We start from the raw sequence: 14,790 nt of genomic DNA, 5'->3' as shown, positions 1-14,790 counted from the left end.
CTTTTTCTTGTTCATGATGTTGATTGAGTGTTGTGACTTCTGATTCTTTCAGTCAGAAGCTGCAGAACTTTGTGTCGAGCTGATGTGTGAATAAGCTAAAAGCAGGTTTTAGTTTTTTGTTTCCCCTATCAAACCTGGGGTTGGCTTCCTAAGTGTGGGAGAGGAGTGGTCTGGTCACTGGAGATCTTCTTAGCTGAAATGAGGCGGAGGCAAGGTCAAAGGATGGTGATCCCAGCTTCCCTATTGTCTTCCAGTTTCCCCTGGAGGGCTGAGGCACGCTTAGATGCTAATGTGTGTTCCCACCCCTCTTGGTTCCTCTCCTGGCGCTGAGGCTTGCTTGGGTCCTAGTGCGAGTTTTCTCTGCCCTGGGTCCTCTGTCCTTCCGGTTTGCCTCCACCACAGTAGGAGGAATCACCCTTAGCTATTTTCCTAGCCTGAGGTGTTACGAGACTATTTGCCCCCTTCTGCTGTTCCCTCTGATCCAGGATTTTTCTGGGGAAATATTTTATGGTTCTTTCACTATCATTAAGGGGGGAGGAGAGAGCATTTACTGATCACTCTACCATCCTGCCTCCCTGACGTTCAAGTAGGTGACTTACCAAAGTTTAATCTTCAGGCTGAAGGTCTCAGGAGATGCTGCGCTGATATCTGGCCCTCAGAGGCTCTCACTGGCTTGGTTCGGCTTGTCTCCTGCCCTAGGTGCAGCACCGCTGGTTCCGCCTGCTGGTCTCAGGTTTCTCGGGTCCCTTCTGCTCTGCCGTGCTGACTGCACTGTGCTGTGCACTGGCGGCTTGCCCCCACAGAACATATCCTTCCCGTGGACCTTGCTGTCTAACCTGGTCTCCGAATCCGTCACAGTCTGTCTCCCACTGGATTCTGCACCTCCAAAATTTAGTCAGATTCTCATTTCAGAGGTATCCGAAGGAGTTTGTCCAAGAGCTTAAGTGAGTCTTTGCTCTCACTCTGCCATCTTGGCTCTTCCCCCCACCAAATTATACTTTTTGAGATTTGCCTAAGGCAAGATGATTTTACCCTATGTCACACAAGCAGTAGGTATCAATTGTGGGACTTTCATCAAAATTCTCTAGATTCAAGACTGGCTTTGTATCTACCATAGCATGATGATCTCTCAATAATGGTGATAACTCTAATTATATAATGTATGTAAAATGCATAATGTATATAGTGTGGATAGCAGGTATAAATATATCCATGAATATTGAAGTTTCCTTCACTTTGCAAATCTCTTCTTAGTGACAAGACATTAGGTTTCTTGATACTAAACTTACAATCAGAAGGCTTAGCAAAGCAACATAAATGTGGGTTCAAAACTTACACTTGTACTTAAAACATGTGGTACAATGAGAAACTTTCCTTGGCTGTCCTGGCCTCATGGTACACATTTGTAAAATGAAGGAGTTGGACTGGATATTAGATTTCGTCTACCTTTTAAATTTTGTGATAATATTATGATCCTAAATCCAATGGTTCTTCCATTTGTCACTTATGTCTCTTTTTACTAGAGATTAAAAAATCAAAATAAATCCATTCAGGAATAGTAAAAATGAAAAATGTCTTGAAATAACAAAACATTTTCTATTTGAACAATTTGGTTGTATCCAAAGGAATAATATTAATTCCACAAAAAAGATATTTCTACTTTAAAAAAATTCGTTCTTCATAAAGACATATATTTCTGTATATATATATACTTATAGATGAAATGAAATAATATGTCCATTATCTTAGTTTATAGAATTTAGAGGGGAAAGAAATGTTAAAAATCATCTAGTCTAAATCCAGAATAATGCAGGGGAGGAAGCTGAGACCTAGAAAAATAATTTATCCAGGATCATAAAGGAAATAAGGAACAGCAGTGCGATTGAAATTAGAATCATATGACTCTAAAGCCAGTGGTTACTCAGCAACAATGCCTCCTCAGGGTATTCACATAATCCTAAACCATAAAGTATTATAGAAATCAGAAGGAATCTCACTGAATAAAAGTTCTGTAATCATTACCACTAATAGACTTTGTGTTTGCCAAACTATTTTTATCTACACATCTCACTGGGCTGTCAGAAAAAGAAGTAAGCCAATCATGTGGTTGGCATCTTGTATATTGAAAAATTAGAGAAATTAGAGACTGGTAAACACTAAATGTTAAAATAAATCAATAAAACGTTTCTTAACCTTGGGTCCTTTGATATATTTCATGGGGGCATGAATTTGGATGATGAGTAATAATATTTTTCAATTTTTCACTAATCTGTAAGTGAAATTGAGCATTTTCTTTAGTCATTTCAAAATATTGTTCTGCTAGGGGGATCCATAGGCTTCATCAAATAATAAAGGGGGTGGGGTCAATATCCCCTAAAATGATCAAGAACTCCTGAACTAGAGGAAGACCTCGTGTTGAGTAAATATATTTTACAGGATCTGTGAAAGAACACAGATGAGAATTGCATACATTGATATTTGTAATTTTGGATGGTGCACCCACATGAATAGATTCAAATATCCAGGGAAGTGAATTGAATTGAATACGTGAATCCTCAGATTCATTGCTTTTTACTGATCTTTGCTATAAGAATATGACAGTTCTGTGATTACCTAGTTAGTGGTGATATTAATTCTCATTGAGTAGTATGATACAATTTAGCAAGTGATTTCCTCATCATAATTCTGTGCTTTATGTTATCGAACTATTTCTTCTCCAGTTTTACAAATGGTGAAACTGTGAAAAAGTGATTTGGCCAAAATCACACAGCAAATCAATGGCAAAACAATTCAACCTTCTAACTTTTTTACTCCAATTCCAGTAGTATTTCAACAGAATTTGAATATTTATGACTATTCCTGACTACGAATCGCCCAAGGCTTTCAAGAGAATTGAAGGAAGTCATAATAGACTCCAATTACTGAAAGAAGAGAGTAAACCTCCAGCAACTCAGGATGTGAGACCTAACACACACACACACACACACACGCACTTAGTAGTAGATATTATAAATGTTTCCTGAATTCTGTGGGATTGAACAGAAAAGGGCTCCTCACTAATAGAGGATAGCTGGTGCAGAAAAAAAGAGGATGAGATAGCAGAATAGCACTTTCAGTTAGATATGGACAAATCAATCATGGACTCTGGATATACTGATTTTCTGCTTTTAGGACTTCAAGAATGTTCATGCAACACTTTAAGATAGTTTAGAAATCACTGTATTTAGCTTTCTAGGAATTACAAGTAACTCACTTCTAATCCCACAACTCCTATTGACCTGGGTGACTGGGCAATTGACTTAACCTTTGTTGGAGTTTATCTTCTTAATTGCACTACAAAGGAAATGAAGTAGATCTTGGATTTTTAACATTAAAAAAGGACTGCTTTAAAAGTCTGAGACAGCCTATCAATGCCTTCTCAGAATAATGATTGTTGTTTATATTCATGATGAAAGGAAATGATAAATTTCAGTTAGAGTTTTGTGAAAAGAAATATTCTCTTTTTTCCTATCTACATTCATGGAATCCCCTGAAATATGTGTGTACCCCTGGTTAAGAACATGGGGACTAGATATCTGTTAGATTTATTCCATTTTGAATTTTACACATTTCTCTCTTACCCGAGGAAATTTGAGCCAGTCTAATATTTGAATGAACATGGAGAAAGGTGAGAAACAACACGGAACAGGGAGGCTTGGAATAGGAGACAAGATGGTCAGGGTCTCAGAAGAATATACCGATTCCTTAGAATGAAGCAGTTAGGCACACACAGGCCAGCCTAGGAAGTGTAGAGTGCACACAGAGCAATCCAGGAAGGGTGGAGCACTCCCAGTGCAGCCCAGAAAGTGTGGAGCACAACCTGAAGTGGCAGGGACAGGATCTTGAACAGAATTCAGGGAGCAACCAGTAGCAATTTCCAGATTTCTCAACCCACAAACACCACAGACAGCTTCAAAGGTCAGTGGGAGGCCTCAGTCACCCAGGACAGGGGAGTCAGGTCTGGACTCTGGTAGCAGCCACTGCAACTGAAGCTTCCATTTTTGGAGTGCTCCTCTTAGAGGCCCTGGGGTAATTGAGCAGTTGGCCTGAATCTCAGCCTTAAGTTCGTCCATGACAAAGAACTCAGAAGTCAAGTAACTGGATGGGAAAATGCCCCAAATACGGAAAAAATAATAAGACAACAGGTTACTTTCTTGATGAGCAGGTATGTTCTTCCATCTTTTCAGATGAGGAGGAACAATTTAGATATTCAGAGGAAGATCTAAAAGTCAAGGCTTCTGCATGCAAAACTTCCAAAAGAAATGTGCAATGGTCTCAGGTCATTGAAGAGCTCAAAAAGGATTTTGAAAATCAAGTAAGAGAAATGGAGGAAAAACTGGGAAGAGAAATGAGAGCAATGCAAGAAAACCATGAAGAGAAAGACAACAGTTTGCTAAAGGAGAGTCAAAATAAATGCTGAAGAAATTAGAATCTTAAAAAATAGACTAACTCAAATGGCAAAAAAGGATAAAAAAGCCAATGAGGAGAAGAATGCTTTAAAGAGCAGAATTAGTCAAATGGAAAAGGAGGTTCAAAAGCTCACTGAATAAAATAGTTCTTTAAAAATTAGAATGGAGCAAATGGAAGCTAATGACTTTATGAGAAACCAAGAAATTACAAAACAAAACCAAAAGAATGAGAAAACACTAGATAATGTGAAATACCTCATTGGAAAAACAATTGACCTGGAAAATAGATCCAGGAGAGACAATTTAAAAATTATGGGACTACCTAAAAGCCATGATCAAAAAAAGAGTCTAGACATCATCTTTCATGAAATTATCCAGGAAAACTGCCCTGATATTCTAGAACCAGAGGGTAAAATAAATATTGAAAGAATGCATCTCCTGAAAGAGATCCAAAAAGAGAAACTCCTAGGAATATTGTAGCCAAATTTCAGAATTCCCAGGCCAAGGAGAAAGTATTTCAAGGAACTAGAAAGAAAGAATTCGAGCACTGTGGTAATAAAATCAGGATAGCATGGATCTGGCACCTTCTACACTGAGGGATCAAAAGGCTTAGAATATGATATTCCAGAAGTCAAAGGAACTAGGACTAAAACCAAGAATCACCTACCCAGCAAAACAGAGTATAATACTTCAGGGGAATAAATGGTCATTCAGTGAAATAGAGTACTTTCAAGCATTCTTGATGAAAAGGCCAAAACTGAATAGAAAATGTGACTTTCTACACAAGAATCAAGAGACGCATGAAAAGGTAAACAGGAAAGAGAAATCATAATGTACTTTCTGAAGTTGAACTGTTTACAATCCTACATAGAAAGATAATATTTGTAACTCTTGATATTATTTTGAGTATTTGGGTAGTTGGAGGGATCACACACACACACACACAAACACACACACGTGTGTGTGTTTGTCCATTGCTGAAGAAGTCCATGCCATCAGAGACATGATGACGTGACTTGCACTTTACTTTGTTTTGAGTGAGTGAGGGCTGTGCAGGTCACCAGCCTCACTTCTCAAGAGCCATCTGAATCCCGTGACCAGATATACATCAGGATGACTGGTGATGACCCAGGATGAGGCAATTGGGGTTAAGTGACTTGCCCAAGGTCACATAGCTAGTGAGTGTCAAGTGTCTTGAGGTGAGATGTGAACTCAGGTCCTCCTGCACTGGTGCTTTATCCACTGCACCACCTAGCTGCCCCAACATATATACATATAGACAGAGAGCACAGGTTGAGTTGAATAAGAAATGATGATATATAAAAAAATGAAATTAAGAGGTGACAGAGGAATATATTGGGAGGAGAAAGGGAGAATTGGAATGGGGCAAATTATCACTCATAAAAGAGGCAAGAATAAGTTTATTCAATGTAGGGGAAAAGAGAAGAAGTGAGAGGGAAAAAGTGAAGCCTAATCTCTTCACATTTGGCTGAAGGAAGGAATAACATGCTCACTCAATTTGTTATGAAAATCTATAGTACACTAAAGGAAAGTAGGGGAGAAGGGGACAAGTAGGGTGAGGGGGTGATAGAAGGAAGGGCAAATGGGAGAAGGGAGTAATTAGAAGTAAATCCTCTTGGGGAGGGACAAGGTAAAAAGAGAGTGGAATAAATGGGGAGCAGGACAGGATGGAGGGAAGTATAGTTATTGTTACACAACTTGACTATTATGGAATTCTTTTGAAAAACTACACATATATAGATTATATTGAGTTGCTTGCCTTCTCACTGGGGATGGGCGGGGGGAGGAAGGGAGAGAAAATATTAGGAAGGAATGTCGAGAAACGTTTTTACATACAACTGAGAAATAAGATATACGGGTAATGGGGTATAGAAATCCATTTTTCCCTACAAAAAAGAGAGTAGATGGGGATAAGGGAAGTGAGGGGTGTGAGAGAAGGAAGGGCATATTGAGGGCAGGCGTAATCAGAATGCATTACGGGATGGGAGAGGGGAGAAATGGGGAGAAAATTTGGAACTCAAAATTTTGTGGAAATGAATGTTAAAAACTAAAAATTAAATAAACATAAAAAACCCAAAAGAATGAAGCAATTTTCAGGACCTTTAGACATTTATTGAAACATGTTGTCTTCCCTAACAGTACTATTGTGATCTACTCTAATCTCTGATGTCAACTTGGGATTCGTTTAGGGAAACATTTCTTTTCACACTTCTGTTTAAACCTGAACAAGAGAATGTCTTTTAACAAATGTGTGCCAGATTTTAGCTAATCTGGTGTCCATGAACACCCAATTTTGACAAATTCTTTCTTCCAACAAGTTGTCAGGTGAGAAGTAATTTCCTTTTTATTCCCTGTGCTATTCTCCTTAAAAAATGCTCAGTAGCAGATTTTTACAATGAGTTTGCTTTCCCACATGGAACAACTAAGCAATCTCCTTGGGAATGAAGTAATAATGGAACATTTGTCTGTCTCCAAAACAGACTCCAGTTCAATAACCACACTGGTGCTTAAGATTTCTACAGTGCCTTTCTGCCAAAGCTGTCAAAATGTCTTCACATATGTTCTTTCATTTTATCCCTTTGCATCCCTATATGAGTGGGATCACTTCTCTTTATATCAGGGCTTACTCTATGCCTGAGAAAATATTTTGATAAACAAAACCATTGGCATAGTTGTTCTAACAGACTACTCTTCTGTAACTGGCATAACTATGCTTTGTTTAGTTTTAATTGATTAATCATGTCACATTGGGAGGCGAAAAGAAATTTCTAGATAGGCTACTTGTGGTGCAACAGTTTTCTCGGAAAGATTGGGTGACTCTGAAACCTCATTGATCTCTGTGTTCGAAAACATTTGTGTATTTTTGCAACTTCTCAGAAGTGTAGGAAGAACTTGGATGGGAAACAGAGCAGAAAAATTGGAGGTCTCAGCTCTACTTCTCAACTAGCCCAGCCTTAATTTTCCCATCCTTAAAATAGTGACCTTGGCCTATACAATTTCTAAAATATCTTCCATTTTGACCATCCTTTGATTTTACTTTTATTGTGAGGGTAGGAAGTATCTTAGCAGTTAGTAGGTACCTTTGGAGACTGAGGACCTGAGCTAAAGTCTCAGATTACCACTTACTGCACATGAGACTCCATCTTTCTGTACTCCAATTTCTCAATCTGTAAAGAGAGTCCTTTTGGATTAGATGACCCCATCATCTGTTCTTAAAATCATAGGCCATAGCTTTAGAGATGGGAGAAATCTTAGGGCTATGTAGTTCAACCTCATCATTGAGAGAGCTGAAAGTAAGACAATTCCCAAAGTCATGTGGATAGTAAGCAGCATAGCTGTACGCTGAGCCCAAGTTTTCTTACCCTAAATGTACCACACTTCTCTTTTATTACAGATAGAATTCTTTGAGTGTAACCTAGCTTATTAAAGTGGGAAGTACCTCAGGAGGCACTGAGGCAGTCGAGTTGAGTAGAAAGAACCTTCATTTCAATCTACTGCTTATTCTTAAGCTCACCAGTGTGATCCTTTTTCCTTCTGGTTCCAAATCTGTGAATGATCTTATCATTATTCATCCATTTCCTATTAAGCACAGTTTGAAGTCAGTCTGTTGTCAATAGTAGTAACTGACTTGGATCATCCACCGAGATCGCTTCTACACCTCACAGGTGCCAAGGAGAGTGGTGGCTCTGTCCAATCCCTCAGAGAAAATGTATCTCCATTATGGCTCCAATTATATGGAAAGAGTACACAGAGAACCACATAAGGTATTTGGCAAAGGTATTTGACAACAATGCAATGTACAGGGGCTATCATGCAATGTCCCTCTCAATGAAGAAAGGGAAAGAAAGACTCAAGGAATAATGCTAAGATTGTGTAACACTGAGGGTGTTTGATGTGGAGTCTTTACTTTTTCTTTCTCTTAAGACATGCATGAAATTAAATATAGTTAAACATTTAGTGACTTAGTCCACTAAATTACTGCTCTGATGCTTCATTTTCTTACTCTATAAAATATCACTTCCTTGAAGGAAGATAATATTTAATTCATGCCTGTACCCCTATACTATATAGCTCCAGGTACGACACATTGAAAGTTCTGAATAAAGCTTCATTGATAAACTAAGTGTCATAGCACTGACTCTGATTTCTCTAAATCTATGCCATCTGGCAAAAATTATTTGTAGAACCTGGAACACCCCTAGTTAATTTTGAAGAGAGTCATTTTCACAAAAATATATAAATAACATACATAACTATAAAACTAAGTTTGTTTTGCTCTTGAGAGAGAACTGAAATAAGAACAAGGAGTGGAAAGTTCTAAAAAAACATTTATGCTTGGTGTCCCAAACATTTCTTAAAAATTAGACACACCTCAAAGGAGAATGAGCTACCTTGATAAGTGCTGAGTTCTTCCCTTATTGAATATTTGCAACTGAAAGATGAGTGAATTGGTAGGTATGTGTAGTAGGTTAGTAAACACTTTTTTAAAGCAACTACAATGTCACTGGAGATTTTAAAAAGGTAAAAGACAGTCCCTGACACTTCATAGAACTCACATCTAATGGAGCAGACAATCAGCAAACAAATATACAAATGAACTATATTCAGGATAAATAGGAAAAGTCTTACTGTAAAGTATGTGGTTCTAGTGGGTCTTAATGGAAGCTAAGAAAGTTTGTACATGGACATGAGGAGGTAGAACCCTCTAGGATGTCAAGAGATAGAGTCTCTCGTTTAGGGAACAGCAAGGAGGCCAAGATTCCTTTTCAATTAAAGTAGATGGAACATGAAGTCCCATTCAATTAACAAATACTGTGACCTGTGTGATCTGTCCGCTAAAATGTAGGCAGCAAGGTCTACCATAGGTAATGAGGTATAGTGTATAATGAGCTGAACTTTTCCTCATGAAGATTTGCATTCATATTTTGCCTCATTCGTTTTCAGCTTGACTTTCATCCTTGTTAGTTGAATTCTTTTCCTCGTTTGTGTGTTTGCATTCTTTTTCTCAACTTAGAATTTTGACTATGAACTTGTGAGAATTTTCATTTTCTCTTTCAGCAAGTTAACAGTGAATTCTATTTTTTACTTTACCCTCAGGTTCCAATATATCTGGACAGCAATTTTGGTTTTTTGTTTGTTTATGATTTCTTGAAATATGGCATCTAGACTTTTTGTCACAATTGATTGGTAGTATGGGAATTCTTAGTTACCTCTCCTTGACCTACTTCCTTGGTAAATAGTTTTTTTTATAGGAGATACCTTTATATATTATTCAATGTTTTGTCTTTAGATTTTGCTATAGTAATTTTTATTGCCTCATTGATAGACTGCTAATAGCTTGAAGAAAAACCTTATCACCCTCATCCAAACCTCAGGACTTCCTTGTGGTCATGTAGTTGTGAATCCTTGTAAGCTGGTTGACCCCTGTCTGATCCAGAAGAGATGTGGGAAGTTTTCTGAAGCCAGGCACAAAAATAACAAGGATTATCAAAGAGTTACAAAAAGGAGTTATAACTATCTACCTGCAACAGGTAGAAGTTTCAAAAAGGACAATTCTGATGTGATGTATGCAAGGAAAAATACAACTCTTCCTAGAAATTAGGACTCACCTTACAAAGAATGATCTGCTTTGAGAGGTAGGGTATTCCCAATGGTTGGAGGCCTATGAGCAAAGGGAAGACAAATACTTTTCATGCTTGTTTTCAAAGAGACACTTGTTCAACTCAACTACGCATTAAAGACCTCTTCTAACACTGAGATCCTGTGATTCTTGAGGTAGTAATATCCTTTTCTGCGCCTCTTTGGAATTCTTCGTGTATGCCTTCCTAACCCCATTCCTGAGAGCTTCCTTTTCTTCCGAGGCCCAATTTCCCTTCAATATATTAGGTCCCTGGATGCATACCCGTCTTTTTTCAAAATCCTTTGAAATCTGCTCTCCATGGTTCACATCACTTTTTGCATGATTTTTCTTCTCCTCTATCACAAATTCTTTTTGGGTGGTTACTTGTCTCCAGAGGTTCCTTTAGTTTATAAGTCAGCAACTAGTTCTTTTTTTGAGGGAGAGGAGGGGGCAGAATCTAAGTTTTTACCTTTTCTACATTTTGGGGGACAAAAGCATCATTGGGACACATTAAAAATGAATAACTGCCTTGCTTCAGTCAGAGGGTGCTTATTAACATATGCCCAGATACTCAAAGTTCTTCATTTCTACAGCACAATGATTCTAAGCCTTATCTGAAATATCATTACCAATGTCCTCCTTTAATCCTCCCAGTCAAGGAAATATGGACTGCCTCTATTTCTACTTCTGATCCTCACTCAAATACTCTTCATTCTTTTTCTACCAGGTTATTGAATATCATACAAAAGTATAAATTAGGGATGGTAATTAGGCTGAGTATTTTTTTAGTATATGGAGCTCCCAGGTGAGAAAATTGCCTCTACTGATGAAGGTCTGCACCTTCTCTACTTAAAAAATAGTCTTTGTTGTCTAGAAACCTGATAGATTAGATGACTTGACACAGCTAGGTATTACAGTGGATGGAGCACTAGACCTAAGAATCAGGAAGATCTAAATTCAAGTCCAGCCTCAGACATTTACTAACTCTGTGGCCCTAGACAAGTTACTTAACATCATTTTCCTCAGTTTTCTCATCTGTAAATATGAAGGAAACTATCTGAGGAAGAGGAGAGAGGAAAAAGGGAGGAATAGGGTTTGGAACTGAAAATTTTAAATAAAAATGTTAAAGAACTGAAAAAATGTTTCCAGAAGAGAATAAATAAGATAAGATTTATAAAGTGTTTTTCAATCCTTAAGTCCCTATGTATAAGTTTTTTTCTTCATCATCATCATCATCATCATCATTCATGGTCATATAGCCAGAATATGTCAGAGGTGGAATGTGAACCCGAGGTTTTTTTGGCCATAAGGATAGATCTGTATATAATGTGTCACACTGCCTCTCCCAGAAGAATATCTACAAGTTTACATTTGAATATGTTAACTCATTACAGGGTTAAGTTTAGTCATGGACATAATCCGTAGATTCGGTGATAACTATGAGTTGTTAAAATTAACAGCTGACTCTCTAAAAAGCAGGACTTGCTTTAAGTTGTATTCATTATTATTTTCTCCTCCACTTTTTAAAGTCCAAACTACCAATAAAATCATAATGAAAGCCTGGATTTGTATTTTTTGACAATGTCTTATGTGTAAACGTTCATGCTGAAATTTTAAAGGCTACAGAAAGTTGTAATGAGCTGGTGCCTGCACGTCCTTGCATGAGGTTAAATCTGCTTCCTTGAAGTAGCAGCTCTAATTCACACTCTTTATTATCATCACTCTGTAGGTTTGTATGGAGTCAAGAGGACATAGGTTTTATTGTTCACTCTCTTCTCCATCCCTCTTTGATTCAGCTGTCGAGATAACCAAGCCACACTCGTGCTCAGTGAGACTTAGTGGTTCCCCATTGCCTCCAGGATCAAACAAAAACATTTTTTGGCATATAAAACTCATAAAAATATTATTTTAACTTTTCCAATCTTTTGAAGTTTTGGCCTCATCCAAGCACTCACATTCTAACAATACCTATCTGCATACAGTTCTCCAAACTCTCCTTTCTGTTTTTTATCTTCGAACCACTGCAGTAGTGATTCCAACACCTGAACCTCAGTTACTCTAGCTGTTTTCCAAGTCAGCTCAGATCACACCTAAATCACAAAGGTCTTTGCAGACACCTCATTTACTAATGCCTTCCTCTCTCAGGGTAATGTTAATGAGAGTTAAAGATCTTCCCTCTACCCATTAATAGGACTCAGTTGCAGCTCGTTGAGGGAAGCTTCATTAGGGAGGTTTGTTTTGTGGGTAGGCCCACATCTTTTGTTAATTTCTAATGAAGCACTAGGACAAGAGGGTGGTGATGCCCTCTGGCTCGGAAAAGTGTATATATACAATGAGGTGTGGTTTTCCTTTGTGGTTTACTCTTTGGAAGAAGGTTCATGAGCCAGATGAGACTCTGGGTAGCAGTTAAGGAGCCCCCTGGCTTTGAAAACCCAGATATTGGTGCTTTTCTCTCTGGTAACTAACTACGTATGTATGTATGTATATAGTGGTCAGAGAGTTGGATCTGTGATGTACGTATTGCTTATGATCAGGCAGTTAGAAGCCCTGTCTATTGGTCTTTATTTCTCGGCTTGTATTTTCTTTGTTGGTATATGTGATTTATAAAGATTTTTGACCCCTCAAAAGTTGCTTTCCTTTTAGAAAAGCAGATGTAAGAACCTATGCTAGTAGGCCATCCTGGATATGTCAGGGTGCTTGCTGCTATAGAGGATAATTCGCCTTAATGCTTTTAGCTCACGCACCCATTTTGTGAGATTGCCTCACTGTTAAGCATCAGTAATAGGTGCCTGATTTCATTTAGCTACTTCTATCAATGAGTTTTTACAAGGCGGTATTTATAGAAAATATATACAAAGAAGAGAAGTTACAAGCTATCTTGGTTTCCCACCATCCAGGGCTCCACTCATATCTATTCCTCTTTAGACCCTGGAGAGAGTGGGTTCCGACTTAATTTATTCTCTTAAACAAGTTTATTTCCAAATAAAGCACAGTCAATGAAGAGATGAGTCCGTATCTCTGCTGATAAGGGATTTATCAAATAATTATAATAATAATATTATATATAATATAAAAATAAGGAATTATCAAATAATTCACACAGTACTTTGCTCATCACCATTTGGCTTCTGGCCAATCCTAGCGTAGAAGCCAAGCTCCTGGGCTCCTGGTGGCTTGCTCTCCTTGCCTTTCAAATCTCACACAGTTCTAGATCTTCGCAATCTCCTTTACATAAAGCAAGAAAGAATGCACATAAAGACACAAAGAATTAAGGCCCCTTCATTCATGGGCCTAGAACATTCATGCTCTTAGCACTGGGCCTGGCACATAGTAGGCATTTAATAAATTTTGTTCATTTGATAAAAGACCTCATATTGGCCTGTGTTGGGGAGACACAAAAATTTAAAAAAAAAAAAAGAATACGAGCAATCATTGTTTGTATGGTTAGTGGCATTTGAGTATATCCCAGATATAGTTCCATGGGCATTCAAAAAGGCTGATCCCAACATGATGAATACAATTGAACCAGTGAGAATCTGCACATGCTCTAAAGTCCACATGAATATTGTGTTAGCCAATCACTCTGTGCATTTTCGTAAGTATTGGGTTTATTGTCTAGTCCCTTTATATTATATTTGTATTTCTGTTATCCAGTAAAGTGTTTTAAACATAAGAGTTTAATAAATGCTTCTTAAGATAGACCTCTGGTCAATTTGATTAAAGGAAAGAAAAAATAAAACCACATTACCAGTAACAAAAATGAAAAGGGTGAACTCACCTCCAATGAGGAGGAAACTAAAACAATAATTAGAAATTACTTTGCCCAATTGCATATCCCTAATTTCGACAATCTAAATGAGATAGATGATTATTTCAAAAAAATACAAATTGCCCAGATTAACAGAAATCAAAGTAGAATACTTAAATAACCCCATCTATGAAAAAGAAATTGAACAAGCCATCAAATAAACCTCTAGGAAAAAGAAAAAAAAAGCCTCTAGGGCCAGATGGATTTACAAGTGAATTCTATCAACCATTTAAAGAACGGTTAATTCCAATACTATATAGACTATTTGGTAAAATTGGGGAAGAAAGAGTTCTCCCAAATTCTTTTTAGGATGCAGATATGATTTTGATATGTAAACCAAGAAGAGCCCAAACTGAGAAGTAAAATTATACACCAATTTTTCCAATGAATATAGATGCAAAAAATTTAAATAACATATTAGCTAAAAGAATACAGCAACTTTTCATGAGTATAATACATTATGATCAGGTAGGATTTATACCAGAGATGCAGGGCTGGTTCAATATTAGGAAAACTACTATCAACAACAGATCTAACAGAAACCACATGATTATCTCAATAAATGCAGAAAAACCTTTTGACAAAATACAAAAACCATTCCTATTGAAAACACTGGAGAGTTTAGGAATAAATGGAACCCTCAATAAAATAATAAGTCGTATTTAACTAAACCCTTCAGTAAGCATTATATGCAATGGGGATGATCTAGATCAGTTTTCAATAAGATCAGGGATGGAACAAGGATGTCCATTATCACCACCATTATTTAATATGGTACTAGAAATGTTAGCTCTAGCAATAAGAGAAGAAAAATAAATTGAAGGAATTAGAATAGGCAAAGAAGAAACTAAGTTATCACTCTTTGCAGATGATATGAAGATATATTTAGAGAA

The sequence above is a fragment of the Notamacropus eugenii genome, chromosome X (genome assembly GCF_028372415.1).
Source record: "Notamacropus eugenii isolate mMacEug1 chromosome X, mMacEug1.pri_v2, whole genome shotgun sequence".
Classification (NCBI taxonomy): Eukaryota; Metazoa; Chordata; class Mammalia; order Diprotodontia; family Macropodidae; genus Notamacropus; species Notamacropus eugenii.
Note: the sequence above shows the minus strand (reverse complement) of the source record.